At 42.8% G+C, this 17,309-nt stretch overlaps 1 pseudogene; it reads left to right on the forward strand.

The window, feature by feature from the left end:
* Positions 1–1,829: 1,829 nt before the first annotated feature.
* Positions 1,830–9,275, forward strand: LOC118775074 (annotated as a pseudogene).
* Positions 9,276–17,309: the final 8,034 nt, after the last annotated feature.

Consider the following 17,309-nt stretch of genomic DNA (forward strand, 5'->3'; position numbering starts at 1 on the left):
GTGATTTGCTGAACACCGTAGAAGCTGTAATATCTGTTGAGGTATAGCATCAAAGATTATGACATATTCTTTGGATGTACCTGGCACTCCAAATTTATCCAGAAATTCACTATATGTTAATAAGTATCCATCAGTATTCAAAGTTATTTAACTAAAATAATATTTATCATGATCGTCTGATAAGCCAGTTAACCTTTAATGTGTTATTTAAAGTGTCATAGCTTAATACTTCTAAACCACCATTACTTTTCTTATTGTATGAAATATCTTTTTTAAGTGAGGTCTATTTCTTCATATTAAGTTGAATAATGTTTTATCTAATTCCTTGCATATGCTATGGGGCATGTCTAAAGATAAGGAGACATACACAGATTTTGATATACCTTCGGCTTTTGATAGCAATACCTTTCCATTTAAGGACAGATCTCTTTGTAACCACAAATTGAACTTAAGTCTAACTTACGTTTAATCCTCAAGTATAGGATTCAAACTAAATATATGGCATTCATTTTCATGTTTACTTATAACAACTCCAAAATATATAATTTTGTTTTTAATAGCAATCCCATTTAATTCCGTTAAATCACCTTCTTTTAGCAGAAATAACAGGTTTGTTTATGCTTTAGTCCCCATACAAATGAAAATTCATCAACACACTTGACTGCTTTACTAACCTCTGTACCATTTCTGAAAAAAAATTATAGTGTCGTCTGCCAGTTGGCATAGCTTAAACACCTCCCCTAATGCTGTTATGCCCTGAAATTGTCCTTGTTTAATATGTACAGCCATAATTTGAGTCACTAATAGCAATAAAAAAGGAGAGAGTGGACTTCCTTGTTGTATGACGCGATCTATGCCAAACCTATAGTCGTACCATTTACTGATTTTACCGAACCGTTACAGCCATTTTATAAGGTTTCAGTGGATTTCAAAAAGGATCATCAAAACCAAAACATTGCATAGCTTTGAACATGAATCTGTGGTCTACTGTATCAAAACTTGATAAAAGTCAACAGATAAAATTAAGTCCTTTACCTGGTATAAAACTATTATAATCAATCATATCTAGTAGGCTATAAGCCTAATAGTATTGCTAATATGTCGTCCACTCATAAACCCGGATTGTTCCTCATATGCAGTCTAGTCCCTTTTTTAATCTTCTGGCAAAGAGCTTAGAATCATTATTTAATAAATAAGTGAATAATGACTGATTGTGTCTGTGGTGTGAATGAACTTCTCCTTACTCTTTACATTTAAGTTCCTCGACCTTATAAATGTGTATGAGGAAACAAACAAGCAATATGTATAGTTTTGATCCTTAAGTTATAAGACGTTATTATTATTGTTATTATTATTATCATTGTCATTATTACTAGTAGTACTATAGTAGTAATAGTAGTTGTAGTATGCAATAATTCGAACTACAATGACGTTGTGTTTTACATATAGTACGTTAACTATCAAAGCAATCAGGAATTATTAAGAACTAAGTGTTTTCTGAGGTGCGAAAATATTAAAAATTTCGGGCAACAGACCAACGTTGTTAAATAAGAAAACGCTTCTGAATGAGTCTGTAACCGCCGCACGACCCATGCATAAACATGCGAGATGACGTTGTTGACGGCGTGCGTACAACAAATGTCAATCAACTAAAAAATATTATTGGATTACAGATTTGCCTGTGTGTCTTTCCTGTAAGGCAGCCACATGCGTTTATAATGCCGGTTTGACAACACAACTGAAAATAACCTTAACAAAAGGGGTTTATAATGTTTGAATGCTGATTAATTATTAGACTTAGTCAGCTGATTATATGGGGGAGGGTTTAAAGACAGAGGGAAGCCATCTTGGGTTTCTGTAGCTATCCAACAAAATAGAAATACCACAGATACTACCAAACCCGTACTGATTATCTCAACCATCCGCGGTAAATTCGCCATTATATTCTTTATTTCCATTTCATATTTCTTCGGCATACATTTACAGACCAGTATGTATCAGTATTTTGCAAGAATTTGTTTAATGTGGTACGTTTTTAACATGGTGACGCTGCTGGCTATAAAGCTAGGTAGCTAGCTAGGTGATGTTTTGTTTCTGTATTTTATTGATTAAGACTTTCCTTTATTCTCTATTTCCCCTAAGACGTAAAATTCTGGTTATATACGTTTGCTCTTCGAGTTGTCTTGCTCGCGAAAAATTCTAAAAGTATCAGACTTAATAACCAGCTAGATAGTTAGCTATGTTTGCTAAACATAGCCTGGGCCAGGTTTTTAGCTGGCTACGAATAGCTAGGTAGCTGTTTTGATGACTGGTAACGTTAGCTCCATTGCCACAAGTCGTGATTCGGCATTTTCTTTCGAGTACCGCTTGTTTTTTTTGTGGTATGCGTATTGATTAGTTGGCAGTACGTTTAAAGGGAGAAGTTGGCCATCTAGCCAGCTAGCCCGCTGTGCACAGCGCAGCTGCCGAGCATCCAGTTAGCTGGATGGCTCTGAGCAGGTAGTGTAGGTTGCCGGTGAAACGGTTAGTATTGCACCACACGTAAACATAGCTGAGTATTCTTTTCAACGTTACAGGGAAACTCGAAGTAAATGTCGACTTAGAAGTGTTTGCTAACAGCGTTCGCCCAGACCCTGTTTGGTAGCCGAATTGGCTAACTTGGGTAGCACCGCCACAGCGACGTAGCACTCAAAGCGAGCTGTGTTCACAAACTTTTACAAATGGTAACGCTACCCGTGACACTTAATTTTCCGTTTAGTGGAGCAGTGACTGATAACATGTTTAGTTTGCGAACATAACCTTATCACCTGTTTTCCCTCTAACGAATAATCCGGCCTCAGTTGTCCGTTTCAAAATTTAAGTTATACTCTGGCAGTTGACAGCTTCTCTCAGACGGATTGAGAACTAACGAACATAGATTGATATAAGTAACTTTGGTACACAACTATGCAATTACGTTTTTCATTTAAAGAGCGCCATAACGACAGTTTAAGTTTTGGTACTGCTTAGTGTGTGTCCACCTTACTTAACACCCCAAAACCAAGTCCATAAGGATTATCGTTTGTTTCTCCTCCACTTAGGCAATTATTTTCTGTACGTGTTGTCCCCGTTGCACATCTAATAGAGGACATTCAGTTGTAGCCTTTAGAGTTTTTTTGTAAGAGACGAAAGCTTCAGTTCTAAAACCTTCTTTCAATACAGGGTGGCAGTGTGGAGTTGTGGCCGGGGAACTGGGCTAATTAGGCGGTTCGAATCCCACGTGAAACGCTGTACCCTTCAGCAAGGTAGCCATTTAATTTGAACTCTTTCTGAACTGCCACTGTGTGTATGGATGCCAACCAAAAGTAAATAACTTTGTGGTACTGAGTGTTCCTCCTGTTGACTGTTGTTTACGTTTTGTTGTAGGACAAAAATATCAAGTAATGGGAGAGAGTGAATTTTGAAATCTGCAATTTTGACTGTTGCAAGACACCCTTGGATTGTTTTGTGAGACTACTTGTACAAATGTGGAAGGTGAAACAAACAGATTGTACCCCTTAGTTTTCCCTGCATTGCAGCATTGACTCAATTACTGAGCGACACTTGGAATAAGATAAGCTGCAGAAGTTTAATATTTAAAGACACAAGAGAAGTGAACTGAAGAAAACTTTTCCACACGTTTTGCTTTGGAGACAGTGGGACAGAGGGGAAGGCTTGAAAATTCCCCTGGAACTTTTGGAGCAGAAGCATTGATTTTCATCCGTGAAAATTTTGGGAAATTGAAAAAGGATTGACTGAAATAGACTCAGCATAGCCATGAGCACTGCTAGAACAGAGAACCCTGTGATCATGGGGTTGTCCAACCAGAATGGTCAGCTGCGGGGATCAGTGAAGGCCACTGGGGGCCCTGGAGGAGGAGGGGGTGGTCCTCCACCACAACAGACAGGCCAAATGAAGTCCTCCAGCACAATCAACAAATGGCAAACCGTCACCCCCCCAGGGACCACACCCACCGTGCCAATGCCGCCATCAAGTGAGTTCATCCTCCTGATGCCGTTTGTCATTGATGATGGTCATCAAGCCATGTTTGGAGTTTAAGAAACGTTCCACCATGCATAATTTTCATTTAAAAAGCAAGTGAATGTCCATTATTTTGTAGTTTGTTCATCTATTTGGGGTTATTCTGTTTTTGGTTTCAGTAGCCACATTGTTGGACACATCAAAAGGAGCAGCTGTCCCATCTGCATGATAACAGGGATCAAGGGAAAGTGCTCTTAGGATTTTTGCTTTTAGTATAGCACTAAATTGTAAGAAGTGCTCCCTAGTATACAAAGCTGGTGTTGAAGGCAAGCAAATGTTTGTTTCCCCAGTTTTGAAGTAAAATGATAAATTTGTGTAATAGGTCCCTAACACTGTGTACTTATGGGTTACCAAAAAGTAAAAGCAGTTTTACTGATTAAGCGATCAGCAGGTTCAGTCTTCAGCTTCAGCCTCTTTCAGGTAGTCCTGATTAGGACAGCAGAGTGAACTAGGAGGCCAGGGAACCAGATGTTTTTTTCTGAAAGTTAAGGTAGAATTTCTGCAATGGGCCCCTGCTGTTACATCTGTGAGGATTGTATTTTACCTGCTCTACTGCAGTGCACACCCAGTTGTGTTTCTGAATATGTGGAAATGCGACTGTGAGACCATTCTAGATCAGGACATCTGCCACTGAAAATAACAAGGTATTAAGACCAACTTTTTGTTTCGAGGCCCTGGCGATGACTGGAAGAAGAATTTAAAACTCCCTCCAAAAGACATGAGAATGAGGACTTCGGTAAGAATTGTTACCTGTTAAAATGAATGAGGTTACTCAGTTTGATGTTTTGGGTGTGCTTGTAATGATAGTGATTGAAGATGTTTGCCTTTGTAATTGTATGTTTGTCTGTCATGATCCATTGAAGGAGAACTTGCTCTTGTCCTTAGTGACTGGAATCAATTGAATTTTAATGCTCTAGTGTTCACTTTCTTAACTAATTTTAGTGTGAGTGACTTATTTTGCCAATTTTTTTGGTTACTGTATCAAACTTGCTGAAATCTGAATTTTTGAACAAGCACAGGGTGACAGTGAAGGACAGGAATTCCTGTTAGTCACTGCCTGTGTAGTATTGCATCCTCACGGGGAAAGGGAAAGTTGTGAGATTTATGCAAGACCTTTCAGTTTTTGAGTAGCTCCATGAGTTGTATCTTGGTGTTGGGTATTTTCAGGATGTTACTGCAACAAAAGGCAATGAGTTTGAAGATTACTGCCTGAAGCGGGAGTTGCTGATGGGCATCTTTGAGATGGGCTGGGAGAAACCCTCACCCATCCAGGTCAGTTTTCTCCAGACACCCTCTGCTCGAGTCAGCTAACTGTTGTGGTGCCTTGTTTTGATGACTATTTTTGATGTCACTGTAATATTTCTAAAACGCGTGGCTGTTTGCTTTGTGATTCCAAACTTGTTTTAATTACGTTAGCTCTGTTATCATATCAATAAATAGTCTCAGTACTTCATACTCAGAATTAATAACACCATTTTAGTTTGAAGCTGCAGGCAGGATTGAATGGGCCTATACTATGTTTGGGAGAATGTCAGAGGAAATGGCAGCACTACTTCATGTGCAGATTCACCTTCATGTGTAGATTCATTTTTGATAACAAGCAGACAGATGATGGATGGAATGACAGTGCTGAACATCTAGATGTGACTGGATGAGCTCATGCTTTTGGCTTATGTGGCATCTCTCACTGAAGGAGGAGAGCATTCCCATTGCATTGTCTGGGAGGGACATTCTGGCCAAGGGCAATAGAATGGGACCGGCAAGAGTGGGCGCCTACCTCATTCCCTTACTTGAACGCATCGACCTGAAGAAGGACTGTATACAAGGTGAGAAGACTGAAGTTAGGAGCTTTCTTAGTTGTAATGGCAGACGGCCTTTCATGGAAGCTAGCTGGTGCAGGCTCTTAAAGTTCTCACGGAACGTGGCTTTACAGGGCATAGCCATCTGCAGTGTGTGATCGTGGTACAGGAAGCTGGTTGAGGGTGCAGTCACACGGTCACCTGCATGGCTTACCACGCACCTCATGTTTCTCTCTGTTCTGTCCGCCAGCTCTGGTCATTGTTCCCACCAGGGAATTGGCTCTGCAGGTGAGCCAGATCTGTATCCAGGTCAGCAAACACATGGGTGGGGTGAAAGTCATGGCAACCACGGGGGGGGACCAACCTTCGTGATGACATCATGAGGCTCGACGAGACAGGTGAGGCTGAGGGTGTGCTTCATTACATTACGTCAGTCATGTAGCAGACGCTCTTATCTAGATTGTCTTAACAAGGTTACAATTTTTATCCGCTTATAAAGGTGGAGTTAAATGAGGCAATTTTGAGTTAAGTAACTGGGGAATCAAATAACTCGTGGCGAGGAAACGAGCCTGCAAACCTTGTGGTTATAAGCCTTCTTAACCCTAGCCTGCACTGCTGCTCCACACCAACTGGCATTTCTGTTTTGTAAACTAATTAACTTGTCATTTATTGGAAAAAAAAAAAATGGTTCGGCAGAATGATGGTGGTTGGGGAGGGGTACAGGCTTGAAACAGGAAGGTTCATCAAGGTGAGTGAGTTCACGTTCTGGTTAGAGGGCTGCTGTTTCACTTGACTAGCGTCCGTGTATTTCCTTGTACAGTACATGCATTGCAGCTGGCCCTGGTTAAGTGTTACATAAGCAGATGGTGTTGCAGGTGTGGTTTGTTAGATTTTGAAAATGATGGTTAGTTTTGAGCCATCTTGAATTTTGCTGGAATTTTTTTTTTTTTTTTTTTTTGCAGTTCACGTAGTCATTGCCACCCCTGGGAGGATTTTAGACCTCATCAAAAAAGGAGTGGCCAAAGTTAATCATAGTACAGATGAATTGTATTTGGATGAGGTGAGAGAATCTACACTTCTACCCCCATCTCTCATCTCAGGCAGAATCTTGAATGCTCCTGATTGTCCTACTTTTTCAAATTGTTGTTTGATAGGATTGTTGTACAGTAATGTCTGAAAATGTCATTAGTCATATGCAGATGTAAGCTTTTTTTTTTTTTTTTTTTTTTTTTTGGTGACAAGGTAGTCCTTTCATATTCCCTTTCACCACTTGTACACTTGTATCAGCTCTTGGGCACAAGCTTCCCACAAGCTTACACATTGTTTAGGTCCAGTGCATATACCCCTTCATAAGTACCACTAAGCTTAAGATGTGGACTGATGATTTTGTATCCATTAGCATTATTACAGAACAAAAGGTTTAGTGGATGAACTGGTTTTTTCTTCTCGTTTCCTATCCCTGAACAGGCAGACAAGCTCCTGTCCTCAGGGACTTTGTGCAGATGATGGAGGAGATGCCTGAGCACCATGCCCAAGCACAGGCAGATCCTCCTGTACTCTGCCACCTTCCCCCTCCGCGTGGCAGAAGTTCATGGTGAGTTTGCATCGTTAGGCACATTCAGGTCAGCTACTAATGCTGTGGATGGCAGAAGTTCAGACCTGTAGGAAATGGCTGTCTGCCACAGGCATGGTGGTGTCATCCAATTCAAGTATTATGCCTGGCGAGTGTTGAAGCGCCCGGCCCTGCTCCAGAAGTCGGGTGTGTTGAGGTTGCCTCTCAGTCAGTGTCTCCTTGGTTACCCCTAAATTCAGGCAATTGGATGGAATCACACGGTCCTAATGGGCTTACTCGTCTGGCACGATAGGTGACCGGACACGGTCCAGAGGATGAGCTAATGCTACCGCTCTCTCCCCCCCTGCAGAATGCCCATCTGCAGAAGCCCTACGAGATTAACCTGATGGAGGAGCTGACTCTGAAGGGGGTCACCCAGTATTACGCCTACGTGACGGAGAGACAGAAGGTCCACTGCCTTAACACACTCTTCTCCCGGGTGAGTCCGCCGCGCTGTAGGAAACAGGATCTTGACGGTGAACCTGTTGACATGGGTGGTGACAGGTTCAGTCGCCTCGTGCTGTTTGTTTCACTCTCCATTTCCTGCGCACGCGAGGCTGGCAGGCCTACGCTGTTTGGAAGTGGAGGCGAGCGCCTGATTGTGGTTTCTCCTTCCTGTGCTCGTCGTGCACGCGAGCTGCTGTTTTGAACCCCCGCCTTTCCCTGTTCCCCTCTCCTCTCCAGCTCCAGATTAACCAGTCTATAATCTTCTGCAACTCATCCCAGCGTGTGGAGCTGCTGGCCAAGAAGATCTCCCAGCTGGGCTACTCCTGCTTCTACATTCACGCCAAGATGAGACAGGTCAGGCCAAAGTCCCGCTTCCACCTGGAATGACTTTTGTTATTGGCCACTAGTTCAGCTTTCTCAACCAATGAAGGATTCCATGTATCAATATGAATATTTTTGTTTTTCAGGAGCATCGTAACCGTGTGTTCCATGATTTCAGAAATGGCCTGTGCAGGAATCTTGTCAGCACTGGTAAGCTGTTTCTCTCCGTCTCTGTCCAAGCAGAGAAAATTGAGTTGCCCAACCTTGCTGTAATGACCCCAATTAAATTGTTTGGTCAGGTACATCATTGCTGCATCTTGGTTAGAAGTGAAAGAATCATTTTGTGATGCTAGTGAATAGTAACACTTCTCGGTCTCATCTTTGCACAGACCTCTTCACCAGAGGCATTGACATTCAAGCTGTGAATGTGGTGATCAACTTTGATTTCCCCAAGCTGGCTGAGACGTACCTTCATCGCATTGGCCGATCTGGTATGTGGCCTCCTGGCAGTAGTCTGGCTGTTTGTCTCTCATTTGGCCCCTCCGTGCTCTCTGTCTTCACTGGCCCTTTTGATCTCCCTCCTCGATCTCAGGGCGTTTTGGACACTTGGGTCTGGCCATTAACCTGATCACCTATGATGACCGCTTCAACCTGAAGGGCATCGAGGAGCAGCTTGGCACAGAGATCAAGCCCATCCCGGGCAGCATTGACAAGAGCCTGTATGTGGCAGAGTACCACAGCGAGACCGGGGAGGAGGCCAAACTGTGAGGGGAAAGGTGAGGCAGAGGGGGCCGTGTAGGGGTGTGCTGTATGTATACGTGACGCAAAGCATGCTTTATCGTGGTTTTGTGAGCAGCTCCTTGCTCTCTGACTGTGAGAATGCATGTGTGTGAATGTTTGTTTTTTCCTGTTTGGCACCTCTCAGCAGTTAATTTTGAATTTGACTTGTGAATTTGACTAATTTTCTGACTCTGATTCTGTCTCCCTTCTCTCTTCCAGGTCATCGTACTTCATTTCTCTCCCCCTCCCGCCCCTCTCCCCTGCACCCTTCCCCAGTGTTTTTCAGTATTTTCCCCCAGCCCATTTCTTGGAGAAGACTTATTTTTAATGCGTATACTTTGTCTGTTCTGCTGTCTTTTGGAACCACCGTGTGTGTGTGTGTGTGTGTGTGTGTGTGTGTGTGTGTGTGTGTGTGTGTGTGTGTGTGTGTGTGTATGTGCGTGCGTGCGTGCGTGTGCGTGCGTGTGTGTGTGTGTGTGTGAGCGAGATCCAGAGTGTGTGACATGATGAGCTTATGGCTTCCATGTGACACCATGTGAAAGTAGGCGGACACTTTGCTGCACTACCACTTCCAGAAGACTTAGAGATGCTCGTGGGGAGGGAAGCCAGGAGATTTAGAAGCCTGTTTATTAATGAAGAGAAGGCGTCCCTCCTCCCTGTGTCCGTAGCCAGCACTCAGACGCCCTTTACTCCCACTTCTCCTGGCTCCTCCTGCCTGTTCCTCCTCACGTTTCATTTAAGGCTTTTTGCTCTTTGTATCAAGTGCCTTAAGAAGCAGTCGAACTTGTTCAGAGTAATAACACTTTTTTTCCCCCCTCAGTCTTGTCTAATTTTATCCCATTTTTGTCTTTGATTTCCAGCAGTTTGATATTCTTTCCAAATTTTCCCCTCCCATACTGTTCATTGGAAAAAAAAAAAAAGGATCCACTTCACTGGTTTCCATGGGAGCGTGGAGTAGTGGATATTGTTGAAATGGTAGCGCACCTGCACTGGCTTTGTTGCGCAGAGAAGCGTGCCAGAGGTGTAAGTCCAAAAGTCAGGCAGGACTTCATTGTTCAGTCCGGTTTCAGAAGCAAGCGAGTGCTCCCTTTCTTTTCCTGTGCTGTCGAGGAGCATTTGCTATCAAAGACCCAAAACACTCTCCTCCATCATCAGCGTCAAAACACTAAGGGACTGGAACAGGACTTGCAGGAGCTGTGTCTCTTGGACTTGGAGGAGAGGAGGGGGAAACCAGCATTTTGCCCCTTTTGTCACCTTGTGTGGATGGCCACCCTTTCTGTCCAACATGTGCCGCAGAGACTCGCGTTTTTGGCACGATGTAAACTTTGTAAATACTTTATTTCATTTTTAAAGATTCTTTTAAACAAGTGTGTAAGGCTGGCTATTGTAATAAGTGACATGTTAGCAGCACCTTCAAGGGTTAAGATGCTTGTCAGCACTGGAAGGGGTGTATGGTTTTTTTTTTTTAAAGTCAAGTTTCTGATGGGATCCCAATTAGGTTAGTGCACTTAATTTTAAGAGCAATTTAATAGACCCTTTATTACTGAGGAAGATCTGTGGATTTAATTGGGTCTTACAGCTGATTAAAACTGCGTTATTTATGCTGAAGAACTGGTGCTGAATGTAGCACTAAAATGGGTTCAGAGTTTTGTTGCTGTTCATTGGGTGCATTTATTTTGCAACTTGCATTATTGTTGAACTGATAAATCCCTCCCCTGCCCCTATTCCTTAATAACCAGTGTTGACTTGACATCCTATGCCTTGCGGGTAGCTGGAAAATTAAGCCTAAATATATATTTAACTATGAGAACAAGGATTTTCTTTAAATTATCCAGCCTTTGCTTGTAATACTGACTTACGAGGCACTTGTCAGGATCCCTGCTTTGTAAGTTTAAACCTTAAGACTTAAATGACTCAAAAAAGGTAAGTTTATATATATGCATCATTGTCATCCATGGTGCAGTGCAGCTTTATTGGCAATGTGAATATGTGATAGGAAATGAAACTAAGCTGTTCCTTTGAGAGAACCCATGCAAGTGGCTGCATGCAGAGTTCCACAAGTGGGGTTAAAAAAAATCTACAGAAACCCTTGGTTTCTATAGGTTTTGGTTTCCTCTGAAATTTGCGTCTTGGATAATACTTCACAAGTGTCATCTCGCAAGACTGAATGAAAATGCAGCCAGAAGGGAACAGTCTGTGGTGCATCGTAAGTCAGCTGGCTCTTGTTTTAACCAGTTTACAGATGATGCTGCACAGAAAATGAAAAACAAAAAAAAAAAAACCTTTGCAGTTGGGGCTGCACTTCAGTACAGACTTGAGTAATGGGGTCAGGCGATAATGCTGACTGCACTGCTGTCTCTGCACTTGAACCAGCTGGTGAGGGGCAGAGGAATGTTTGGGAAAGGGGGGTGGGATGGGGGTGGATGCAGGGGGTTCAGATGGAATGATTGAGGGTTTTTTTTTTGGGGGGGGGGGGGGGGGGGGGGGGGGGGGGGGGGGGGGGGGGGGGGGGGGGGGGGTCAAGGGAGGGGGGTTGGGGGGATTGAGGTAGGGCTTTAACATTTAACACAAGATGATTACCAAAACGGGAAGGCAACTCCTGAGCAGTGTGCGGGAGGTAGCGCATGAGAAGCACTGGGGCGTTCATTTTCAGTATACACCTGGTTGGGGGAATATCGTGAGATTGGAGACCAGTGTGTGAAGTGGTGAATCTGAGTTTGAAAAACCGAGGTGCAAATGCAGCAACTCGGGCTTCTGTTCCGCTTCTCTGATCCCAGTGTTTTCGTGGGGTGGGGTGGGTGTGGGTGGGGATTGTTGTGGTATTATTGTTCTCTCCACCTTGACTGCTCTGACTTTTTTGCCATGTGTTACCTGGTGAAACGGTTGGCTAGGTTTTAGGTGGAGCCCCTAGGTAAAATCTCTGGGTAAGATGCTCTTTTTACTGGTTTTTCTCACTGAGGAATGTCTTGAGGGTTTGAACATTGATCAGTGTATTGGAGACCATAACATTGGCAAGTCCTTTGTGCTAGTGGCCAGTTTGATCGGACCACATCCCTCAGTGTGCAATACCTAGCCCCTGTTCTCCCTCTAATGTTCAGTGACCCCAATATGCACACATCTCCAAGGGGAACATTATTGGCAGGGGGTGGGGAATAAAAGTGGATGTGTGGTTCACTGGAAGGAGAACAGGTTAATCTGCAGGTACAGTCTGGCAGCTGCCTGATTTTTTTTTCCCTCTTTTCTGCCCCTCCCACAATTGGAAGTGACGTGTAGTTGCTTCCTGTGGACATTGGAACCCTGAGGCATTGTCCGTTATTGGATCATCTGCTTCTTCCGTATGCCTTAGAAGGAAGTGCAGCCGTCTCCTTCCTTTTGTGGGTGGGATTTTACGTATGTTTTTTTGAAGAATGAGATGGGGAGCATCTTGCACATTATTTCTGTCTTCAGATTTGACTTTGAGCTGGACATGAGTAGAGACATCTCATTCTTCTAAGGTGTTTGATTTGTGGGTGGGTGGGTGGGCGGGTAGGTGAGGGGATATCATCTTGATGCATCCAAAGATTGCTACATGAATGGTTTTACAGTATTGCAGGGAGCCACTGCAACATGAAGAATAACACCCACAAGTTAACTGGCAAGGCTCTGGTACGGATGCATCTTTCCCCCCTCTTTCTTTTGGGTTTTAAGGTTATGTGGGAGGAGCAAACTGTGGAATTTAATTGGAATGACATGGGTGTTTCCCTGGTCTTGTGGGTTTGAAGAAGACACCAAAATTTGATGCCCGTGAACAATTTGGAGAAATATTTAGTTTATCAATGCTATTTGGGTAATATCTGATAACATGGAATGTCCTAAATACCTTAAAGGAAACTGGCAGTTTATTTCAATTTACCTGACATTCCAACCAAAGTAAAGTGAGACTAACTTCTCACAATTTTATTTTCGAATCTGGGCTTTTTTCCAATTGGCAACTTGTCAGTGAAGCTTTTTACATAAATGGGTTTCTACACTGTTTGTGAAGTACAATGATTGCTATCTGAAGTGGTAAAGTTTATGTTATGAAATAAAGCTCACTGGAATTCCATGTGTGTTTTGGTTGTCTTTTTGGCTTCAGTTGTAGACAGTATTTCATTTTATCAAATCTCCCTTTTAAATTTGGGCGCTACATGTAAATGTTAGTTAGCTGCTCCAGATGATCTTGGGTCTTTGGTTTATCTTTGTGCAGTATTTATAAAGGCTAATGTGAACATGTTGAAATGTTCAAACACTGAGGTGTGCTGCTGCCTTGGCCTAGTTATCCATAGCATATTGACATTCTGGATAATATACCAAATTTGTAGTGACCTTTTCTGTACCTCCACTGTTCCACCTGAGGTGGCAAGTTCAGTTCTGATGGAGATTTGAGAGTTCAGTTATCAGTCAAGGCTAAATTTCTTAGTAAGCTTGTTGCCCTTTCCCCAGGGACAGCATTCAAGGACCTTGCAGTCAGGCCAAGTTTGAGCCAATGACCCTGGGACCTGCAAGATGTCCTCTCCAAAAATATGGTAATACATTGAGCATCAGTAGAAAAGCATGTATGGGGTCCTTAGTGGCTGAGTCTGCAAGGTGTTTATTCGGAGTGCAGGCTGAGGCTTGCAGTCTGGGTTTGACATTTCCCAGTTCACCTGCTGACTGCCTGGAAGCCCACAGCAGCAGAACATGGCTTTTTTTGGCCTGGGATAGAATGGGGCTGGGTAGGTTAGCAATGCTTCTCAAACTTTTCAGGAAACCTTTCAGGCATGCATCACAGCGGTCTTACAGATTGTCTTCCCACAATCCCCTCTATGGGACTTATTAAGGATATTAATTTGAAAAAAAATCTATTTTAATTTTAAGTGTGCTTTAGGCATAAAATTTCCTGTGCTCACTTTTCCAAAATGACCTTTGACCTTTTTTTTGGGGTGCTGTCATTTATAAATGACTACTTCCCATTAGGATATATATTCTTTCATGATTTCCCAATGTAAAAAACAATTCATTAATGAACAATGGCATAATTATCCATGAACATATTTTATTAAGAAATCAATTCATTTTATTTCAGGATCTTTGACAAAACAAAAATGACAAAGATAGAAGTCTGTGAATTATTATTTTTGTGTATATACAATAATTCATGTAATGAAACATACGATGAATCTCCTCACTGGATATGTTAGAAATGTCCCCTGCTGATATGCATCCATCTGTCACTCATGAAGCTCAACCAGGCAGTTCTTTTTTGGTGTGAAGCACAGGTGTATATCACATTTCCTGCACTTCACTCGTGTTTGACCAGTGGAGTTGTCATTTTTACACAAGCCTTGCTTTTCAGTGTAGTAAGGCCAGTGGTCAATGCCGTCCTTCCTGATCTCTGGATGTGGGAGTGACACTCTTTTCCTTTTTTGCAGCTTTGGGAGGGATTCTTCATGGCTTGGCTGCCCACATTTGACTTTGCCTGTTCTTCTGAGCAGAGAACATCCCTTTGTGTGATTTACCATGTCTCATTATCTCTGCGGTACAGAAGCCATGCATTTACACAGCCCATGTCCATAACATGGAAGAAGATGCGAGTGTACCACTTGCGTGACCCGATCTTTGTATGATAGAGTGCAATTAGTGAGTCCATCAGATCAATGCCTCCCATATACTTATTGTAGGTTGAGACAGAAGCGGGGCATGTCACATTTGATCGTTTCGTTTTTCTTTTTGTCCCATCTTTGAACCAAGGAAACTGGGTAAGCACCAGTGAAAGTGCTGAGAAGTGTGTCTGTGCCAAGGCAGTGGACACCTTTTCCATTTCAATTTCAAGGCTAGTAAACCAGTTGTCATGATATAACTTGAAATTCAGGAATGGGGGTACTATGGATGCTACACGCAGGCAAGGCATCTCACTGACTGGCTGAATTTTGCCGACATAGAGCTCAAAATTGTATGCAACGCCCTTTGAGTCACAAAGCAAATACCCTTTGTATCCCCATTTATGGGGCTTGCTAGGGTTGTACTGTTTCAAGTGACTCTTCCCTTTATATGTGATGATTTGCTCATCAATGCTTAGGTGCTCATTCATTGGGATGCTTCTCATTTTCTCAACTGTATAGTTGAGAAAAGGTCTGAGCTTAAAGTCATCAGTGTTGCAGTTCAAGGTGTTGTCATTGAAATGCAGGTTTGCTTTGATTTGCTCCCATCTTCTCATTGGCATCGCATCAGCTATTTTGCCAATGCGTGAGCGTGCCTGCCAACACATGCATGTTGCTGGTACACCATAGATTGACATCTGGAAGGCAGAAGGCATGAACTGCTCCATTTCCTTCTCTGTGCAGTTCAGGGCTACATTAACATCATTTTGCACAGAATAAAGGTTGGTCTGACGTACGATGTGTTTGAGACACTCAGAGGAGAACATCTGCCTGAAGTAATAGGTTTGGGAATGCACCCTTTCTGCTGTAGCCAGACGCATCTTCCAGACAGGGATCGGGTAATGGGCAAGGACTCCTGACTTCCACAACAACCTACGACCTGTCCCTGGCTGAAGAGTCTCCTCACTGCATGGCTCCTCATCCTCCTCATGCCCTTCCTCACTGCCATCACTCTCACTGGCACGGTCTTCCTGATGCTCATTATTCCTGTCTTCCAGTCTTACAACTACCTCGTCCTCATCGCTGCTGCTCACTGTCCTCACTGCCTTCAGGAATTGGCATAGCTTTGCCTTTCACCTTGCCAGAAAAGAGAGATATATGTGTAAATTGTCCGATCCTCTATATCCCAACAATAGAAGAATAGATGGAGTCATTATGGAAATTTCTATAACTTAATAGTCAGTTATACATGACGTAGATTTTTTAAAGGTTTTAAAGACTAATTTTTAGAAATCTTCATATGAAATGGCTAAAAGAGTTAGAAAACAGTTTGGGCTATCTAGTAATATTTTTTTGGTAAATTATTTTTATATATTTTAGTGTTTACAATGGACTTACCATCGTGCTACTCATGCATGTGACTCAATGTGTGCTCTTGTCTCCTTCACTTCCTTGGAGCAACAAATGTTATAAATATATGAAATAACCTTTGATTTTATTGGTTAGAAGGGATGTCACGTGACACATTTTTGGGATAATGTCATCGTTTAAGACTTTGTGTTATTTTTTTTTTAGTAGTTTTCCTTAGTGTCCTTAGTGTCCCATAGAGGGCTAATCATTTTCATATGCCTAGGGAATGCAAACAAGCAGACTTTGCAACCAATGTAATGGCTGCAAAAGCACACTGATTACTGTGCAGACATAATTAAAAATGCCTTGTGATGATGTGGCGGCAGCTTGGTGTGATCAGGGCCAGAATGAATGGCTGGGAGGAGTGAAGGCCCTACAGTGGGCTTGTGTGCAAGAGTACAGCATCATACATCATGGGGTGGCAGTGTAGCATAGTGGTTAAGGAGCAGGTCTTGTAACCGAAAGGTTGCCGGTTCGATCCCCGCTGGGACACTGCTGCTGTACCCTTGGGCAAGGCACTTAACCCACAGTTGCCTCAGTAAATATCCAGCTGTATAAATGGATGACATTGTAAAGAACTGTAACCTATGTAAGTTACTTTGGATAAAAGCATCTGCTAAATGAATAAATATAAATGTAAATACCAACAGCACCACTCATCCAACCTGCCTTTTACTTCATCTGCCCTGCAGACTGTAGGTATGGTGTTTCACCATTTTTTTTCCTCAGTCATGTTATTTCTATAATGTAATTGGATGTGCAGTATGCTCTATTGACCAGCAGATGGTACTGTGTACACAGAATGCAACACCTTGGATTCGCCTGTGACACAGCCTTTCCCTCTTGTGTGTTCCTGCATGACACTGGAGATCTGCAGAAGCTATTAGACCTTTAGGCTCTGATTAAGGGATTTGGGATGCTCCCAATGAAGCTCTCAAGTTCCAGACAGAGGCTGGTCAGCACTCACTGTGCTCAGGACTGCACTTTCGCTCCTAGCCCATCTTTGCAACATGGTGTGATGCTGCTGCGGTGGCAGTGAAGGACAAACTGTAAGATGAAAGTGGCCACAATCTTTCTGTGGGTTCTTTAAATAGCAGTTCATTCATGTCTGAATTTGTGAACGCCTATTGATTTGAGCCTTGTTATTTGAAAGCACAACTTGTTTTCTGCAGTGTTTTTGCTTAGGCTCCCTGTCTCTCTGCATGTGTTCTAAACCTGGCCTGGCAGACGCTAGTAAGCAGACTGCACCTTAGATGGATCAGGGGTGAGCAGGAACAAAAGTGG

This window comes from Megalops cyprinoides, chromosome 3, assembly GCF_013368585.1.
Source record: "Megalops cyprinoides isolate fMegCyp1 chromosome 3, fMegCyp1.pri, whole genome shotgun sequence".
In the NCBI taxonomy this organism is placed as follows: Eukaryota; Metazoa; Chordata; class Actinopteri; order Elopiformes; family Megalopidae; genus Megalops; species Megalops cyprinoides.